The sequence below is a fragment of the Coffea eugenioides genome, chromosome 6 (assembly GCF_003713205.1).
Source record: "Coffea eugenioides isolate CCC68of chromosome 6, Ceug_1.0, whole genome shotgun sequence".
Lineage (NCBI taxonomy): Eukaryota > Viridiplantae > Streptophyta > Magnoliopsida > Gentianales > Rubiaceae > Coffea > Coffea eugenioides.
Genome location: NC_040040.1, coordinates 23720537 through 23734600, shown reverse-complemented (window position 1 = coordinate 23734600; position 14064 = coordinate 23720537). Strand labels below are relative to the sequence as shown.

Below are 14064 nucleotides of genomic sequence, written 5' to 3'. Positions count from 1 at the left end.
TATATTCGGTTAAATAAGAAAAATTATGCTTAGAATTTTGCATATTTCATGATATTTCTCATTTTTACTTAATTTTATAAATGAGTGATTAATATAGTCAAGACAAGGCCAGATTCATCCTTTGATTTTTCTTATATAGTTTCTATGAGTTTGATGGATTATCTCAAAAAAAAAAAAAACTACTCCAATGATTCACATACTGAGTAACGGGGGTTAGCATCCACAAATGTCAACATTCGCGTCAAAAGGTATTGGAATTAAGATTATGCTTGCAACTTGAATAAGTGAAATGTTGAGTAATCGGGGGTCTTCACCTAAAAGTGTCAGATTTTCACGTAAAAAGGCATTTTCACTATTTAAGTAATGTAAAAGTCAATAAATCCCTCTCATTTGTTAAAGTTTGATGATCATAGGATGAGGACGGCCATGGAATTGATTAGATGATTTGCTTATTTGTGGAATTAGGATAAAATGAGAAATAGAAGTGAATGTGTTTGAATTTAAGGCATAATTATTTTTCTTTAATTGAATATTATGAGTATTTAGTGTAATCTGAGAAATGCCATAATGAGTGATTTCTAGGTTATGAGGAATTAAATTTGACAAAATTATATATTATTTTATCTCTTGAATCATTGTGATAAAGTATGTGTAAAATTGCTTGAAGATAAGCAATGATTCAAGTGTGGGGGAATTTGATAAGAGAATATTTATCATATATTTTGTACAAGTTTGACATGAACTTTTGGTATATTTTGTGAAGATTAAAGCTATATTTGAATACTTTTTGTGATAATTGATTAAATTTTATTTAAATATTCAAAACTTGATAAATGAGTGGATTAATACGTTAATTTTGTGAAATTATGAAGAATATGGATAAATGGAATTCATGCACGAGAGAAAGGAATTGTAAGAATCGTCCTGAGGATAAAGTACAAGAGAACTAGGGAGCAAAAATGAAGAAAAAATGGAAGAAATGAAAAACTGGAAATTCAAGAGTACGGATCCGAGCTCGGATCCGTGTGCTCTAAGGGAGATCCGAGCCCTTGTGTATTTTTGCGGGACTAGGTATCCGAGGCCTTAAGGATCCGAGCTCGGATCCATCATAAAAGTCCTCGGATCCCAGAGATCCGAGCTCGGATCCAAACTTCACCCTTCGGATCCGAGACTCGGATCTGTCTCTTTTCTCAGCAAGTGGTTCAGCCGTTTTTCTTACTTTTCGCTCAACTTTTCAGCTATCTTTTGAGAGGAAAAATGGTGGCACATGCTTCTACAACAAAAGAGAAGACCAAATGAGTTGTAGACAAAAGAAAAACATCATATCTTTGACTTCTCACACACAATCTTGTGAAGCAAATCACGAAGGAAGAGAAAAGATCTTCTACTATCTTTTTATACAGAAAAACAGGGGAGAAGCCAGATATCTTCTTACGTAGCTAGTTTTCCTTCTGGTGATAATTTTTCTCTCTACCTAGGTGTTCTTGAAGAAGCATTTTGGAGGTTTCACTTGTAATTATCTTGTGCAAGAACATAGCAGAAATTTGAAGGTTTCACCATTAATTGGGTAAGCTTTCCTTTATCTTACTTGTACTTGTACTTAATGATGTTTTGTATGAATAAATTTGTGAGTTTGATTGTTATATCATTTATGAGTAGCTAAACTCCTTTATCTAGGGAGTAGATGAAGTTTATGGCTATATGATTGATAGGGTGTTAATTGTTAGTAATTTTATCGTTAATTCTCCTATTTATCCTTGCCAAATATTGTTTTAATTGTCAATAGATATTTATATTTGGTATTTGGATATAATTTCAGGAAGTGGAGCAGAAAAGAGAAATCTTCTTACAACAAATACTCCACATGTGGGAAGTTTCTAAAAGAAAATACAAGCTAGGCTCCACGGGTGTATTTGTGCTGGAATTAATTGGGATGATGCTTTCTTTCATTATCTAAAGGGGACTACGTAGAAAGCTAGTTCTTATTGTGGGAGATATACTCATTGTTGGCTTTGATGATTAAGCTTTTCCAATTTGCTTCCTACGTCACTAGTTCTCTTAGGAAACTAGTGTTCAAATAAAATAATAAAAAGGCATTGGATGCTTCCTTTTATGGTGGATTGTCTAGGCATGCTTTCAGTGGAAAAGAAGCAAATTGGACTTTTGCTTTTGGTTTTCTTGTCTTGTTTCTTTATGTATCAAGACATTAGACGAGGGAAGGGGGTGAGTGCTTCTAGCTATTAGATTAGTTCGTAGTTTTCTCTCCGGGGATGCTCCATAGGAGAGAATAGGGAGTGGTTTGATTGGTTTGATGTATTTTTCTTCCGTCTCTTCCATGAGACTAAGTATTTTGTATTAGATTTCGGAGAATCAAGTTTCATTTTCAATTACTAGCAAGAATATTTATGTCTTCAAATTTAATTAAATTGCGTGGAGATTTTCTTATGAGGCGTAGCTAATTTTCTACTCTAGTCAATACGAAGACGCAGTCCCAAATATCTGTGAGATCTAATTAATTTTATGTGTTCCTTAATTTTGTTAATATTTGCATGTTTTCTATTTTAATTTTCATGGAATTATTTTATTAATTGGATATCAAGGGCTCGATGTGCAATTTGACTTTTTAATCTCTTGTCAATTTAATCAATTAAATCTGTAATTGTTTAGTTGATTAATATAAGTGGCAACTAGTATTTTCTTATACTAGGGGAGCATGCAATCTAATTTAAATAACCCTCGTAGCGTGTTATTAATTTGGGTTAGACTTTTCTAGTTTTTAAAGCAATTAGAAAATTAATTCCTACGGTCGTACCTAAGAATATTTCCTGGTTAGGGGTAATCAACGGTCGTACCTTGGTTATCAATAAATTAAGGAAAACCTGGTCGTTAGAGCTTATCGGCGGCTATAACTAACTTGTTAATAAAATTAAGTGAACCTTCTTTGCATCAATGATCGGATGAATGGACTGTGTCTGCGTAGTTGTATCTTTGACTAGAATTTAATTATCATTTTATTTAATTTCTATTTATATTTATATTATTTGATTAATTATTTTTAGTTTTATTTATTTATTTTTGGTTGAATTGTCTAAGTATTTATTTTTAATTTAATTTTGATAAAAAAATCCCCCTTATCCCAAATTTGAAAAGAACCGAATTTTTTCAGTCCCTGTGGATCGACCCTGCTCACTACTATACACAGAAATTTTATTTTTCTCGAGCAGGAATTTATTATTGCACAGGCTCGACACCTGTCAATTTTTTGGCGCTGTTGCCGGGGACTGGCGTTTATATTTATTTCTTTTTAAGTTCATTTTTGTTCTAATTTTCTGGTATTTTTCTAGTTTATGCCTTGCTCTTCTCGTACAGGCGAATTAGTTTTCGATTCTGAAATAGAGAAGACCACGCGTAGAACTAGGAAAGAAACCAGGCGGCTCAGGGAGGAGCAAAACCGTATTGCATCTCAGGGACTTAATCCAGAAGCTGAACCGACAAATTTGTCTAGTGACAATTCGAGTGATTCAGACCAAGAGAAAGTCACTATGGCAAATGCACGAACACTAAGGGAGTTGGCTATTCCTGATTTAAATCAGCAGCCCTTGTGCATTACTTTTTCATATTTAAATGATGATACTCCTTTTGAGCTAAAATCTGGTCTTATTCATCTCTTACCATCTTTTCATGATTTACCAGGTGAGAAGCCCTACAAGCACTTGCAAGAGTTCGATGTCGTTTGCAACAGCATGAAACCTCCTGGAATTACAGAAGAACAAATAAAAATGAGGGCTTTCCCCTTCTCTTTGAAGGACTCCGCAAAAGACTAGCTCTACTACCTACCGCCTGGTAGTATCACCACATGGGATCAACTGAAGAAAAAATTCTTAGACAAGTACTTTCCGACTTCTCGAGCTGCAAGTCTAAGAAAGGAGATATGTGGCATCAAACAATATCCAGGTGAATCTCTCTATGAGTACTGGGAGAGGTTTAAGAAACTGTATATTAAATGCCCTCAGCATCAGATAAGTGAGTAATTACTTATTCAATATTTCTATGAATGACTACTTTTCAGGGACAGAAGCATAATCGATGCTGCAAGTGGAGGGGCGTTGGTGAACAAAACTCCTCGAGGAGCATAGGAGTTGATTGAAGGGATGGCCGAGAATTCACAGCAATTTGGTTCAAGAGAGGACATCCCGACACGTAGGGTGAATGAGGTAGAAACTTCATCTATCCAACAGCAGCTCTCCGAATTGACATCTTTTGTGCGACAACTAGCTGTGGGAAGTGCCTCGCAAGCCAAAGTTTGTGGGGTATGCACCGCCGTGAGTCATTTTACAGAAATGTATCCATTGATTCGGGAAGAAAATACAGAACATGTGAGCATGGCTGGCCACGCGCCTGTGCCAAGAAAGTCATATGATCCATACTCAAATACCTACAATCCTAGTTGGAGGGATCACCCCAATCTTAACTATGGAGGGAATAGACAGCCTAATTTTGTGCCAAATAGGCCACAAAGGTACCAACAGCAGTACCATCCTCGCCCACCACCACCACCACCTCCTCCTTCAAATTCAAGTCTGTCTATGGAAGAGATGATGAAGCAATTACTTGCTAATCAACAAAAGACGGATTCAAACTTGCGAAGCATGAGAAATCAAATGGGACAGGTGCAATTATTGCAAAATCAAATGAATCAAATGGCCATAACGATAAACCGTTTGGAATCTCAAATTCAAGGAAAGTTGCCATCTCAACTTGAGGTAAATCCAAAGAATGTAAGTGCAATGACCTTGAGGAGTGTCAAAGAAATCCAAGGACCCGAACTTGTTATTCCTAAAGACAAGGACGAGGTACGGATTGAGAAAGAATTGGAAGAGGAGGGTCGAGACAACAAAAATACAAAGGTACTCCCGAACCCAACTACTATAGCTAAAACTAATCCACCTCCCTTTCCTGGCAGGTTAGAGAAACCAAAGAAGCAAGACAAGGAAAAAGAGATTCTAGAGATCTTTCGCAAGGTAGAGATCAACATACCCCCCTAGATACGATTAAACAAGTACCCAGATATGCAAAATTTTTGAAGGACTTGTGTACCAATCGCAAGCGATTGAAGGGAGATGAACGAGTTATAGTTGGAGAGAATGTTTCAGCAATTCTACAAAGGAAGCTTCCACCGAAATGTGGAGACTCAGGTATGTTTACTATTCCTTGTAGGATAGGTAATACTTTGATTGGAAAGGCCATGTTAGACCTAGGAGCCTCAATTAATGTCATGTCCAAATTCATTTTTGCTTCCTTGAACTTAAGACCTTTAAAAGAGACTGGGATAATAATCCAACTTACTGACAGGACCAATGCATACCCTGACGGGTTGATTGAAGATGTTTTAGTGAAAATTAATGAATTGGTTTTTCCAACTGATTTTTATGTGCTTGACATGGAGGATGAACATTCCCATGATCCGTCACCTTTATTGTTAGGTAGACCCTTTTTTAGCACAGCCCGAACAAAAATTGATGTTAATAAGGGTACTTTGTCTATGAAATTTGATGGTGAGATTGTTCACTTTAACATCTTTGAGATCATGAAATATCCATCTGATTCAAATGTTGGCTCTATTTTCTCGGTAAATGTTATTGACCTTACTATACAAGAAGTTTTTGAAATTGAAGGCAGGGATGCGTTAGAGGTTGCCTTAACCAAGCACTTAGAGTCTGAGATGACTTCAGGGGTGGAATTGAGTGAAGAGTTCAAATGTGTGATTGGATCATTCCAAACGTTACCAATCACGAAAATAAGGTATGATCTTGCACCGATTTTCATTCCTGAACCTCACAAAAGGTTACTTCCATCTGTGGTGCAGGCACCAGTCTTAGAACTGAAACCGCTGCCGAAACACCTGAAGTTTGCATACTTGGGTGAAGGGGAGACACTTCCAGTGATCATCTCTGCGGGTTTATCAAAGGTTCAAGAAGATAAACTACTTCGAGTTCTCAGGGAACATAAGCAAGCGATAGGATGGACCATCGCCGATATCAAGAGAATTAGCCCTGCGGTGTGTATGCACCGAATTCGACTCGAAGAGGATGCTAAACCTGTGCGCCAAGCTCAAAGGAGATTAAATCCTCTTATGATGGAGATAGTGAAGAAAGAAATCCTGAAATTACTGGATGTTGGAATTATATTTGCGATATCAGATAGTCCGTGGGTGAGTCCAGTACAAGTAGTTCCAAAGAAGGCGGGAGTGGCGGTGGAACCAAACCAAGAGGGTGAGTTTGTACCAATTCGAAAGCCCACTGGGTGGCGGCAATGTATCGATTATCGGAAGGTAAACGCCGTCACGAAAAAGGACCATTTTTCCCTCCCTTTCATTGACCAAATGGTAGAACGATTAGCATGTCGAGCTTACTATTATTTCTTGGATGGATTTTCAAGTTATTTTCAAATTACCATCGCACCCGAGGACTAAGAGAAAACTACTTTCACGTGCCCATTTCGAACATTTGCATACCGGAGGATGCTATTTGGATTGTGCAATGCACCTGCTACCTTCCAAAGATGTATGGTAAGTATCTTTTCAGAGTATGTTGAGAAGATTATTGAGATTTTTATGGACGATTTCAGTGTATATGGTGAAAACTTTGAAAATTGTCTAGATAACCTGAAATTGATCTTAGTGAGGTGTATAGAAACTAATCTCGTGCTTAATTGGGAAAAATATCATTTTATGGTTGAACACGGGATAGTTTTGGATCATATAGTATCATCTACAGGTATTGAGGTTGATAAGACAAAAATAGATGTTATATCTACTTTACCTTACCCCGCGAGTGTGCGGGAAGTTCGTTCATTCTTGGGTCACGCAGGTTTCTATAAAAGGTTCATCAAGAATTTCTCGAAAATTGGAGCACCCTTGTTCCAACTTGTACAAAGAGATGTATCTTTCGAATTCAATGAAGCATGTAAGGGGGCATTCGATAAGTTAAAGGAGTTATTGACTTCATCACCTATTATCCAACCCCCTGACTGGAACCTCCCATTTGAGATCATGTGCGACGCCAGTGATATGCAGTGGGTGCGGTATTAGGTCAAAGAGTGGGAAAGGCAGCCCATGCTATCTACTACGCATCTCGATCCTTAAACGGAGTTCAATTGAACTATTCAACCACCGAAAAGGAGCTTTTAGCAGTTGTTTTTGCCTTAGAGAAATTTCGGTCTTATTTACTTGGTGTTAAGGTCATTATTTTTTCTGATCATGCAGCTTTACGGTATCTGTTGACCAAGAAAGAGGCAAAATTTTGATTGATACGGTGGATATTGTTGCTACAAGAGTTCAACCTGGAGATCCGAGATAAGAAAGGAGCTGAAAATCTGGTGGCAGATCACTTGAGTAGAGTACAAGTCGTCGAAGATGACATCCCATTGAGAGAAACATTCCCTGAGGAGCATTTATTTTCTATTAATTCATCTTTGCCTTGGTATGCGGATATTGTCAATTTTCTAGTCACTGATAAGTTTCCTACAGGATGGCCTAAGGCGAAGAAAGACAAGTTAAGAAGCGATGCAAAATCTTACATTTGGGATGATCCTTACCTCTGGAAGTGGGGTGCCGATCAAATCATCCGTAGATGCGTAAGTGAAGCTGAATTTCAATCTATTCTAGCTTATTATCACTCTTTTGCATGTGGAGATCACTTTGGACAGAAGAGAACGGCTCGTAAAGTGCTAGAGAGTGGATTTCATTGGCCAACCCTCTTCAAGGATGCCTACTCATTTTGTAAGTCTTGTGATAAGTGTCAGCGAGTAGGTACTATCTCTCGTAGGGATCAAATGACTCAAACCCCAATGATTTTTATTGAAATTTTTGATGTTTGGGGTATTGATTTTATGGGTCCTTTTCCTTCGTCCTTTGGTTTTCTGTATATATTTCTTGCTGTAGATTATGTTTCGAAGTGGGTGGAAGCAAAGGCCACCCGTACTAATGATTCCAAAGTGGTTGCAGAATTTGTCAAGTCGAATATTTTTGTCCGCTTTGGGATGCCGCGGGCAATTGTAAGTGATCGGGGTACTCATTTATGTAACAAGACGATTGCTGCAGTTTTTAAGAGATACGGTGTCTTGCATAAAGTCTCTACATCCTACCATCCTCAGACAAATGGTCAAGCGGAAGCATCGAACAGAGAGATCAAGTCGATTTTAGAGAAGATGGTTCGGCCTGATAGGAAGGATTGGAGTATGAGACTAGAAGATACACTATGGGCATACAGAACAGCATATAAAACATCCATTGGCATGTCCCCTTACCGATTGGTATTTGGAAAGCCATGTCATCTCCCAGTCGAGTTTGAACATAGAGCATTTTGGACGGTAAAGTAATGTAATATGGATATCGAGGAAGGCGGAATTCAAAGGAAGTTACAGTTACAAGAATTGGAGGAGATCCGAAATGAAGCATATGAGAATGCGGTGATCTATAAGGAAAAGAATAAGGTATTTCATGACCAACAGATATCAAGGAAGACATTCGTCTGTGGAAAAAAAGTTCTACTGTACCACTCCAAATTGAAGCTATTTCCAGGTAAATTACGTTCTCGTTAGATTGATCCTTTTGTTGTGACTAATGTTTTCCATTATGGTGTAGTGGAGATTCAAAGTTTGAAAATGGAGAAGAAATTTGTGGTGAATGGTCACCGTCTTAGACCTTATTACGAAGGTTTTCAGTTGAAAGGGTAGAGCTGATGCAATTGGAAGATCCAATTTGCTTAGTTTAAGCAAATTTTGGACTCTGTCTAGCCAAAGACATTAAAGAAAGGCGCTTTTGGGAGGCAACCCAACTTTTGATTTTGTTGAATATATCGTTTCTCATTTGGGTATTGTTTAAATTTGATGTTTTCTCCACTGTGATCAGGACAGGTAATCTTGGCGTGCCCACGCAAGGAGGACACGCGTTATCTTACAAGTCTCAATTTCAAGGTCAGAGGATGTTTGTAAAACATGGCGTGCCCACGCCGTATTAGTAAATTTTCGTGTCGGCAGAAAATGAAATCTTGGAGTGCCCGCGCGAGCATGGCACGCGTTAGAGTGTGAAAAATGACTCTCGTGGTCAATGAATGTTTTCTAATCTTAGCATGTCCACGCCATGTTTGACAAATGAAAAAAAAAATAAAAAATTTTTTTTCTTTTTTTTCTTTCTTTCTTTTTTTCTTCTTCTTTTCTTTTCTTCTTCTTCCCGCTGTCCGCCTGTTCTTCTTCTTCCTCGCGAGCTCCGCCAGCCGCTGCCGCTGCCGCTGAGAAATTTCTAAGTTTGTGATGAATTTTAAAAAAATTCTACAAAAGGGGTGATTGTGGCGAGAAATTCTGTCGGGGGGTCTTCGCATTCGTGAAATGCGAGCTCACGAATGCGAGCTCTGTTGAGAGCTCGCATTTCACGAATGCGAGCTCTCAACAGAACTCGCATTCCTTAATTGGATATCAATTTCTTTAATTGCTTTTTCTAATAAGTCATGGCTTTTGTACGCATAACTATAAAGTAACTCTTTAGCTTGTATTTAACGGAGATGCTTACCATCTTTATGACTTTCAAGAAGCATGCTCCTGTACCATTGTGATATGAAGTGACAATACATAGTTTCCATAAAATATTTTCTTTGTTGAATAGTATTAACTCACTTTGCACCCTCCAATTTGTACCACTTTTTCACTTTGCACTTTAAATTTCAAGTTCAAACATTTTGCACATAAACTCTCAATTTAAGATATTTTGCACTTTGAAATCTCAAATTTGTTTCATTTAAATCCAATCATTGATAACAGTAGCAAAATTAACAAGACAAAGGACTGTATATTAATGATAATGTATTATTTTGTTCTATCTGTTATCCCTTGAATCCTTTTAACCACTTTCAATCCATTGTCATTGATTTGTTTAGTTGCAATTATTAATATTTTGGATAGCAATAATATGTAAAAAAAATTATTTACTTGCATCACAAATACATTTTTCAAGATATCTTTTTATCTTTCCAATCACCTTTTTATCTCATATGCATCACATCACAAAAAAATATTACAATAATTATTTCAAATGATCTCTTATTCAAACACAGCCATTGTCAGCAAAATTAATAAGATAATAAATAGTGTAAATTGATGAAAATATATTGTTTTATTCTAATTGCAATATTTTAGCTCATTTGACCACTTTTAGCACATTATCATTGATTTGTAAGATTCTATATGCCATTAATTTTGCCAATATTATCATTGATTGGACTTAAATGGAACAAATTTAAAAGTTTAGGGTACAGAGTGTATAAAATTGAGAATTTGAGATGCAAAATATTTAAAATTGAAATTTAGAATACAAAGTGAATAATTGATATAAATTCGGGAGTGTGAAGTAGAATTAGTCCAATGGAATTAATACAGAACGAAAATGCAAATCTTACAATCTAGTTCCGGGCAACAAAAGTTAAAAAACTTTTTAACTTTATGATAAAAAGTTCGAATTGTTTTTAACTTGAAAGGATTTGAGAAAATACAATCTGACAATGAGATGGGACATATTAATAACATGGTCAAGACATTCTTATTTGCACTCTGCACTCTGGAGAGCCAGAAAATGTGCAGAAAAATAAATATAATGCATAGAGATGACAAGAATCAATAAACTTGTATTTGTTGACCACAAGAATTAACATGTTACTGATACCAGCTTTCGACGGTAAATTTTATGGTTTGCCAAAACCAAGCTAAACTTCTGCAACTGCTAATCGTATTGATCGAATAATGCAAGCTGCAAGTCAACCGTGGAAGACCCTGTGGAGTATCACTGAGCTCGCTGGGTAGTGGGAGCTCACTGAGCTCGCTGAGCTCGCATTTCTGGAATGCGAGCTCAATTCGAGCTCGCATTTTCAGAATGCGAGCTCAGTGAGCTCGCATTTTGGAAATGCGAAGACCCCCATTTACAGAAACCCCTCCAGGAAACGCCCTCGTTGTAGAATTCTTTTTTTTTTCCATCATAAACTAAGAATTCACCCCGCTGCCGCTTCCCTCTGTTCTCTCCCTTTCCGTCTCGATCTCACACCTCAGCCTCCAGCACTCATCTCTCTCCTCGCACCTCCACCTGCACTCCTCTGCTCGCCGCCACCGCAGTCCAACCTCGCCAGCCCGCCACCAAATTCCTGGTTCTTCTTTGGCATCTACTTCGTGCAATCCGCCACCCTAGCGGCCACTGCAGCTGTCCACCTCTCCAACACCGCGCACCTCCAGCCAGCTCCACCCTCGCGCCTGCACCAGCGACGCCAGCCCGCCACCAGATCTCCTCTCTCCACCACCACGTGAGCACCACCAGCTCGCAACCCTTTGCTCTCCAATCGCCGCTAAGCCACTCGCAGCTCTCACTCCTCTCTCTCACAGCCACCACCTTCACCGCTGCCGCCTGAAGCACCACCAGTCCACCGCGCGCTTATTCTCCCCACTGACCTCGTACGCACGCGCCTGCCTCAATCTCTCTCTATTATTATTTTTTTATTTTTTATTTTATTATTGCAGTATGTTTTTATTATTTTTAATGCAGTAGGTTTTTGAGAATTTTGAGTTTTTGGACTACCTGACATTTCTATTACTCCTTAGTTGGATATTTCTGTGTTACTTTGCTTGTTTCTTTTTACTTTGCTTGGTTTTTGTTTATTTAGTTGCTTGACCTGTTTATTTTATGATTGGATTAATCGTGTGATTTACTTCTTCCTAAAGCGTGCATTGATGATACTAGTTTAGGGTGTAAATTAAATAGTTTTCTTTTTAGCTTTCCATTTTGTTTTTCATGTAAAAGAGAGAGAGAGAGAGAGAGAGAAAGAAATAAAAAATGAAAAATAAAAATATTTTTCTTTCTAGCCTTTAATTTTGTTTAAAAAAAACAAAAATTGAAATCACAAGTGCTTATTGATTACATTTTGTTATAAGTGTTGGAGTTTTTGTATAACTTGTGGGTGATTGAATTATTCATTTTGTTCATTGGATTGGCTTTTCATTTGTTATTGCTTGAAATTTACTGTTTACATTATTCGTTGGCAATTATTGTCTATTGTTGATATTTTGGAGAAAATGGTAAGACCCAACAACTTCAGAGAATTTGGCGGCATTTATGCACCACGTGAATGTTGAATCTCAACTTCCACCTAACCCTCCGCTGCTTTGAAGATTTCAGGAAAGTTTCGTTGCCCTTCTTCTTATTTCTACTGTTTAATTATCACATTGAGGGCAATGTGTGATTTAAGTGTTGGGGGGGGGATTTGGTTGGATTTGGTTTGACTGGTGTTTCTTTAATTTGCTGTTTTTCTTACGAGTGTTTTGAGGAATAAATGTGGCAATTCATTCATATATCGCTGGTTGTGATTTATCCTATGAATTTTGTTTAAGTGGCAAGTAAAAGCATGTTATCTTGGTGAATATCATGAGTTTAATGACTTGGTGCAATTTGTGGTTAACTTGTTTAGGTAATATAAATATTTTACTAACAATTGTTGGTTGGATTGGGCAATTGTTGATCTCAGTTCTCCATATTAGGAGATGATGTGGGCCATGATTTTTAATTATTTGGTATTCTGGTGCTTTAATTGTGTTTAATAAATGACTCTACTCCGCTAGTATCATCACCTAGTAACCGGGAGTCGTCACCACAAGTGTCGACTTTCGCGTCAAAAAGTGGCGATATCTATGAGCAGTTAGTCCTGAAGTTGTGGAAAGTTGAGTAACTGGGCTCTTTCATCTAAAAATGTCGGAGTTCACGTCAAAAGACTTGAACAATTTGGGACTGAGCATATGTAAAAATATATATATATATATATATATATGTATATATATGTAAGCTTATGATCATGTTGGCCTGCCGATCCTTGTTCTTCAATGTCGAGATTTTGATTTTCAGTTGACCTAGTTGCTAACTTTTGCTAGTTGAATATTTGATTTCCTAAATGAATTAGCCATGAATTGGACGAGTATATGGTTTCAGGAGCTAATCGGGAGAAATATGTCTTAACACTTAGCCACTAAAACTTGATTTTGGGATAAGCTCAGCTTGGCAATAAATGAAATGAGAATTAGCCATTGTTGAGTTTAGTTGTTTCCATACTTGAGGGCAAGCATGATTTAAGTGTGGGGGGAATTGATAGGGTGTTAATTGTTAGTAATTTTATCGTTAATTCTCCTCTTTATCCTTGCCAAATATTGTTTTAATTGTCAATAGATATTTATATTTGGTATTTGGATATAATTTCAGGAAGTGGAGCAGAAAAGAGAAATCTTCTTACAATAAATACTCTACATGTGGGAAGTTTCTAAAAGAAAATACAAGTTAAGAAAATACAAGTTAGGCTCCACGGGTGTATTTGTGCTGGAATTAATTGGGATGATGCTTTCTTTCATTATCTAAAGGGGACCACGTAGAAAGCTTGTTCTTATTATGGGAGATATACTTATTGTTGGCTTTGATGATTAAGCTTTTCCAATTTGCTTCCTACGTCACTAGTCTCTTAGGAAACTAGTGTTCAAATAAAATAATAAAAAGGCATTGGATGCTTCCTTTTATGGTGGATTGTCCAGGCATGCTTTCGGTGGAAAAGAAGCAAATTGGACTTGTTTCTTTATGTATCAAGACATTAAACGAGGGAAGGGGGTGAGTGCTTCTAGCTATTAGACTAGTTCATAGTTTTCTCTCCGGGGATGCTCCATAGGAGAGAATAGGGAGTGGTTTGATGTATTTTTCTTCCGTCTTTTCCATGAGACTAAGTATTTTGTATTAGATTTCGGAGAATCAAGTTTCATTTTCAATTACTAGCAAGAATATTTATGTCTTCAAATTTAATAAAATTGCTTGGAGATTTTCTTATGAGGCGTAGCTAATTTTCTACTCTAGTCAAGGATCAACGTGAAGACGCAGTCCCAAATATCTGTGAGATCTAATTAATTTTATGTGTTCCTTAATTTTGTTAATATTTGCATGTTTTCTATTTTAATTTTCATGGAATTATTTTGTTAATTGGATATCAAGGGCCCGATGTG

At 37.2% G+C, this 14064-nt stretch overlaps 1 non-coding gene across 1 annotated transcript; it reads right to left on the bottom strand.

Annotated features, from left to right (window-relative positions):
* Window positions 1–3914: 3914 nt before the first annotated feature.
* Window positions 3915–4021, bottom strand: LOC113776554. Its single transcript, XR_003469040.1, has one exon. It is a non-coding gene; the product is annotated as a small nucleolar RNA R71 (small nucleolar RNA).
* Between the last annotated feature and the right edge of the window lie 10043 nt (window positions 4022–14064).